The sequence below is a fragment of the Phascolarctos cinereus genome, unplaced genomic scaffold (genome assembly GCF_003287225.1).
Source record: "Phascolarctos cinereus isolate Bilbo 61053 unplaced genomic scaffold, phaCin_HiC Scaffold_4;HRSCAF=312, whole genome shotgun sequence".
Lineage (NCBI taxonomy): Eukaryota > Metazoa > Chordata > Mammalia > Diprotodontia > Phascolarctidae > Phascolarctos > Phascolarctos cinereus.
Genome location: NW_027555847.1, coordinates 374,331,564 through 374,337,563, shown reverse-complemented (window position 1 = coordinate 374,337,563; position 6,000 = coordinate 374,331,564).

Sequence of the window (6,000 nt, the reverse complement as noted above, 5' to 3'; positions counted from 1 at the left end):
CTGGTCTCAGAGAAACCTTGGAAGACTTATATGAATTGATGGAGAGAGAAATGATCCAGAACAATTTATACTATAATAATATTGTAAAAGCAATTCTGGAAGACTTAAGAATTCTGATCAACCATGATTCCAAAGGACCACTGATGAGGAAGGCTACTTACTTCCTTACAGATTAGGTGATGGACTAAACATGGAAAATGAGACAAACATTTTTGGGTGTGGCCAATGTGGGAATTTGTTTTGCTTCATTATGTCAATATGTTACAAAATTTTGTATTTCCTTCCCCTTGGGGAGGTGAGAGGGAAAAATGCTTAGTAATTGAAAAAAAAGGAGTTTATTCTCTAGTTGGGGAGATGATACGTACCTGTGAAAAGTTATAAAGCAACAGAAGAGTTGAATGGCAATTTAAAAAAATGTAAATGTCCCTATGTGATTTATGAAATTGGGTCAAAAGTGGGCAGCGACAGTAGTGCTCTGGGTTCTGAGAAGGGGAAGGTGACCAGGCTGAAGTGGTCAGAGAAGGCTTTGTATATAATCTCAAGATTTTTGTTGTTTTTTAAAAATTGATGTGGTCGATTATGTCTATAATATTGAACCAGTCCTGAATTCCTGGTATAAATCCCACCTGGTCATAGTGTAGGACCTTTGTTACATATTGCTGCAATCTCTTTGCTAGTATTTTATTTAAAAATTTTTGCAACAATGTTCATTAGGGAAATTGGCCTATAGTTTTCTTTCTCTTTTTTGCTCTCCCTGGTTTAGGTATCAAAACCATATTTGTGTCATAAATGGAATTTGGTCGGACTCCTTCTCTACCTATATTTTCAAATAGTTTATATAGAATTGGGATTCACTTGTTCCTTAAATGTTTGGTAGAATTCATTTGTAAATCCATCTGATCCTGGGGATCTTTTCTTAGGAAGCTCATTGATGGCTTGCTCAATTTCTTTTTCTAAGGGTTATTTAACTATTCTATTTCCTCTTCTGTTAATCTAGGCAGTTTGTATTTTTGTAAATATATTTGTATTTATTTTCCTAAATATTCATCCATCTCACTTAGATTGTCAGTTTTACTAGCATATAATTGGGCAAAATAAATCCTAACAATTGCTTTCATTTCAACTTCATTGATGTTGCATTCAGCCTTTTCCTCAGTTCAATGATTTAAAAAAATTTTCAAGTTATTAATCTGTCGTTTGATTTTCAGTATTTCCATTTAGGCATTTAATTAAGGGTTTTTAATTTGTTCTTTTTCTAGTTTTTTTTTTAAAGTTGCATTTCCATTTCATTGATCTGATCTTTCTCTATTTTATTGGTGTATTGATATATTTTTTAATGAGTTGATTTTAGAGATAGAACTTGCTCCCCGAGCAATGCTTTGGTTGCATCCCACAGATTTTGGTATGTTGTTTCATTGTTGTCATTCTCTTTATTGAAATTATTGTTTCTATGATTTGTTCTTTGATCCACTTAGTTTTTAGGATTAGATTATTTAGGTTCTAATTAATTTTTAAGCTGTGCTTCCATGGCTCTTTATTAAATATTGCTTTTATTGCATTATGGCAATTTTCTGCATTTGTTTGTGAGGTTTTTATGCCTTAATACATGATCAATTTTTGTGAAGATGCCACAAGTAGCTGAGAAAAATATATACTATTTTCTATGCCCATTCAATTTTCTCCAGAGGTGTATCATATCTAATTTTTCTAAATTTCTATTCATTTCCTTGACTTCTTATTTATTTTATGGTTAGATTTTTCTAGTTCTAAGAGGCAAAAGTTGAGGTCCCCTCTAGTATAGTTTTACTATTTCCCCCTGTAACTCATTCAGCTTTTCCTTTAAGAATCTGGATGCTGCGCCATTTGGTGCATCTATGTTTAATATGGATATTACTTCATTGTCTATGGTGCCTTTTAGGAAGATACAGTTTTTCTACTTATCTTTTTTAATTCTGTCTATTTTTGTTTTTGTTTTGTCTGAGATCATGATTATTGCCCCTGCCTTTTTTTTTTAAACTTCAGCTGAAGCATAATAAATTCTGCTTCAGCATCTTATTTTAACTCTGCGTATCTCTCTGTTTCAAGTTCCTTTCTTCTAAACCAGGGGTGGGGAATCTGGGGCTTCAAGGCCACATATGGCCTTCTAGGTCCTCAGGTGTGGCTTTTTGACTGAGTCCAAGTTTTACAGAATAAATCCTTTTTTTAAGGGCATTTGTCCTGTGAAGTTTGGATTTAGTCAAAAGGTCACACTTGAGGACTTAGGGGGCCACAGGTAGCCTCAAGACCACAGGTTCCCCACCCCTTTAATGTAAAAAACATATTGCTGGATTCCAGTTTCTAATTCATTCTACTATACACTTACATTTTGTGGGTTAATTCATCCCATCCCTCTGTCCTATTTTCTTTGATTTATCCTTCTCTCTTTTTACCCTGTCCTTCCTCTAAAGTCTGTTTTGCTTCTGACCATTGCTTCCCTTAATCTTCCCTCCCTTTTATCAACCCCTCCTTTCTATTATTCCCTCCCCTCCTATTTCTCTGTTGGGTAAAATAGATTTCTATGTGTGTATAGATACACACACACACACACACACACACATGCAGGCACACATTCATGCACACATACACTCTTTCCTCTTTGAACCATTTCAGATGACAGTGAGGTTCAAATGTTGTCTGTGCCCTGACCATTTTCCTCATGCAAGATAATTTCTCCCAGTTTTTCTCTTTCCCTTTACCCCTCTTTCAGGGCATTTTTCTTTCTCACTCATCCATTTTTTTTAGATCATCCTAACATAATTGACTCACTTCCATGCCTTGTGTCTATGTAGAGTCCCTCTAATTGCCCTAACAATGATAAAGTTCTTAGGAATTACATAGATCATCTTCCCATATAAGAATGTTAACAGTTTGACCTTATGAAGTTCCTAATGATTTCTCTTTCATGTTTACCTTTTTATGTTTCTCTTGAGTCTTGGATTTGAAAGCCAAATTTTCTATTTTGTTTTTTTCATCAAGAATGCATGAAAGCTATTTCATTAAATGTCTATTCTGCCCCCCTCCCCCCCAAAGGATTATACTCAATTTTGCTGTGTAGGTTATTTTTGGTTGTAATCCTAGTTCCTTTGCCTTTCAGAATATCATATTCCAAGCCCTCCACTCCTTTAACATGGAAGCTGCTAAATCTTGTGTGATCCTGTGATTCCATAATATCTGAATTATTTCTTTCTGGCTGTTTGTAATATTTCCTCCTTGACCTGGGAGCTCTGGAATTTGGCCATCATATTCCTGGAAGTTTTCATTTTGGGATCCCTTTCAGGAGGTGATTGGTGGATTTTTTTCAATTTCCATTTTACCTTGTGGTTTTAGGATATCAGGACAGTTTGATAATTTCTTGAAATATAATGTCCAGGCTCTTTCTTTGACTATGGTTTTCAGGCAGCCCAATAATCCTAAAATTATCTCTCTGGTCTATTACCCACGTCAATTGTTTTTCTAAGGAGATATTTCACATTTTCTTTTATTTTTTCATGCTTTTGACTTTGTTTTATTGTTTCTTGATGTCACATGAAGACATTGGCTTCCAGTTGCCCAATTTTAATTTTTAAGGAATTTTCTTCAGTGAGCTTTTGTATCTTTTTTCCTATCTGGCCAATTCTACTTTTTTTTTTTTTTAGGCAATTGGGGCTAAGTCACTTGCCCAGGGTCACACACAGCTAGTGTCAAGTGTTTGGTCTGAGGCTGGATTTGAACTCAGGTCCTCCTGACTTCAGGGCCAGTGCTCTTTCCACTGCACCACCTAGCTGCCCCTCCAATTCTACTTTTGAAGGAGTTGTTTTCATCGGTGAAATTTTGTATCTCTTTTGCCATTTGGCCAATTCTCTTTTTTAAGGTGTTATTTTTTCCAATTTTTTTTGTGCCTCTTTCACCAAGCTGTGAATTGACTTCCCATCATTTTCTTGTACTGCTTTAATTTCTTCGACCAGATTTTAAAATTTGATTTTGAAAATTAATTTTTAAAGCTTTTCTAGGAATTCTTGTTGGGCTTGTATATAATTAACATTTTTTCTGTGAGGTTTTGTTCATGGCTCTTTTGGTGTCATTGTCTCCTTCTGAGTTTGTGTTTTGATTTTCCCTGTCACCACAGTAGCTTTCTATAGCCAGGTTCTTTTTTTTTTTAATTTTTAAAATTTTATTTTTTTCAGGTTTTTTTTTCTCATTCTATTCCAGTCTATTTCTTGACTTTGAACTTTAAGCTAAAGTTGGGCTCTGTTCCTGGGGTTGAGGTGGCAGAGGGAGGGGTGGGAGCACACTGTCCCATGCTTCAGGCTTTTTTGCACTGCTGTTTTTAGAGCTAGTTCTGGATGGTTGGATATTTTCAGTGCTTCCAAGGTGGTGTTATCCTGGGAAAGGTGTGGTCACTGCTCTCTTGATCTGTGCCCTGGTCTTTACCTAGGAAGGGACCCTGATCCCTTGCAGTCACAAGCTCCTGCTCCCACTACTCCTTAGGGTCCCTGCTCCTTTGGGACTGAAAATATTACTTTTGTTTCCCTAGAACTGTGACCTGGAAGTGGGTATGGTCAATGGAGTTGCCAAACAGGGCCTTGTCCTACATTTAGTGCTAGCATGGGCATCCCCTGTAAGCTTTTTCTCACCAGTTGCCAGATCCACTTACTGTCCCTGGCTCGAGAGCTCCCAAAGCTGCTATTGCTGCTGCCTCCAAGGCCCACAGCTGCTGCGGCTGCTGGGTGGGCTCTGTGCCAGATCCCAATTCAGCATCACAGACCTCTCCTTTTGACTTCCCAGGTTGTGTTGGGTTGGAAAAATGTCTCACCTTGAACTTTTCTTGGTTCAGATGCTTCAATATTTGATTTGAGGCATTATTTTAAAGCGATTTGGAGTGGAATGTTGGGAAAGCTCAGCTACTTCCTCAACTTTGCCATCTTGGCTCTGTTCTCTGAAGTCTCCAGAGAAGGCTTTGTAGAGAAGGCAAGAAATGGGTAGGAAATGGAGTGATGGAGAGGGTATTCCAGGACTCCCTATTGCCTCCAGGATCAAATACAAAATGTCCTGCTTGGCATTTTAAGCCCTTCATAACCCAGCCCCCTCCTACATTTCTGTCTTACTCTCTGAGATATCCTCTTGAATCCAGTGACACTGGCCTCCTGGATGTTTCACAGAGAAGACACTCCATCTCTTTACTCAGGGCATTTTTTTTTCTGGCTGTCCCACCATGACTGGAACACTCTTTTCTTCCCTTTGACTACTGACCTCCTTGGCTTCCATGTCCCAACCCAAATTCCACCTTTTACAGAAACCTTCCCCAACCTCTCAATTCTAGTGCCTTCTCTCTCTTACTATTTCCCGTTTATCCTGTACGTAGTTCACTTTGCATACATTTATTTGCATGTTGTCTCTTTAAGAGCAAGGACTGTCTTTTGCTTCTTTTTGTATTCTCGGTGCTTAGTACAATGCCTGGCACATAGCAGTCACCTACATGTTTATTGACTGGTTTCACCTACATGTTTATTGATTGGTTAAGTAACAAAAGTCACAGATTCAGGAACAATTCCCATGGACTATTCAGGATGGAGTAGAGGGCTCTTGGTGTGCAGTAATGAGGGATGAAATAGGGTAGGTTCTGATTGTGATGTCAGGGAATCACATCTGTATGAGGGAAAAACAACTGGTAGTGCCTACAACTGGGACACCGCCATCATTTATTTGCCCTTCCTGGAAGGGCCAGCAGGTTCCCAGAGGCCTAAACAAGAGCTGACAAAATATACCTTGTATTTACCTCAAAGGCTCGAAGATTCCAAATGCAATAGACTTCTAAGTATACCTGCTGTTTGTTGGGATTTTGGTTTTTAATAGATTTTCATATAAGAAAGCATAGCTAAGCAGATCAAGTTCTCTATTCACGCTCTCAGTTGTCCACCTTGATTGTCATGAGCATGAATCATAATATAGGCTCCACTAGTTGGCTCCTCCTAGGCTGTGGGT